Source organism: Lipotes vexillifer, unplaced genomic scaffold, assembly GCF_000442215.2.
Source record: "Lipotes vexillifer unplaced genomic scaffold, Lipotes_vexillifer_v1.1 scaffold487, whole genome shotgun sequence".
Lineage (NCBI taxonomy): Eukaryota > Metazoa > Chordata > Mammalia > Artiodactyla > Lipotidae > Lipotes > Lipotes vexillifer.
The window spans coordinates 3,318,699-3,319,832 of NW_006782062.1; positions in this window are offsets into that span (position 1 = coordinate 3,318,699).

A 1,134-nucleotide genomic window follows, 5' to 3' on the forward strand; every position below is an offset into this window, starting at 1 on the left:
GTCTGATATTTGCTTTATATATATAGATGCTCCTGTATTGGGTGCATATGTGTTAATGAATGTAATATCCTCATTTTGTATTTATCCCTTTATCATTATATAATGCCCTTCTTTGTCTTTTTTTGTAGATTTCTTTTAAAGTCTACATTGTTTGATATATTACTAACCCTGCTTCCTTGTCATTTACATTTGCATGTAATATCTTTTCCATCTCACTATCAGTCTGTATCTTTCTTAGCTATGAAGTGAGTCTCTTGTAAGCAGCATATAGATGGGTCTCTCTCTCTTTTTTTCAATCCATTCAGCCACTGTTTGTCTTTTGATTTGGTCATTTAGTCCTTTGACATTTAAATAATATTGATAGGTATGTACTTATTGCCATTTTATTACTTGTTTTCCAGTTATTTATGTAGCTCTTCTCTGTTTGTTTCTTCTTTTTGTTTCTTTCCTTGTGGTTTGATGATATTCTTTGGTAATATGCTTGTGTTCCTTTCTTTCTAGTTTTTGTATATCTATTGTAGGTTTTAGATTTGTGGTTACCATGGAGCTCCTATATGTTGACCTACAACTATAACTACTTGTTTTAAGCTGGTAGTTGTTTAATTTCAAACACATTCTAAAAGACCTATGTGTTCACCGCCTCCCCCACATTTTGTGTTTTTGATATCATATTTTACATCTTCCTGTTTATCCTTTCACTGTTTATTGTAGTTATAGTTGCTTTTACAATTTTTTGTGTTTTAATTTTCATACTAGTTTATTTAAGTAGTTAATCCTCAGTCCTTACTATATATTTGTCTTTCCTAGTCGAATTTTTCCTTTCCTATAAATTCTTACATCTTCTATAGCTCTTTCTTTTCCACTTAGAGAAGACACTTTAACATATCTTTTAGGGTAGGTTTAGTATTGATGAGCTCTTTTAGTTTTGCTTGTGTGAGAAGTTCTTTATCTCTCCTTCATTTCTAAGGATGGTCTCACTGGGTAGAGTATCCTAGTTCGCAGGTTTTTCCCTTTCATCTTGTTGAATATATTTTGTACTTCCTTCTGGCCTGTAAAGTTTCTGCAGAAAAGTCAGCTGATAGCCTTATGGGGGTTCCTTGTATATGATTCTTTGTTTTTCTCTTGCTGCCTGTA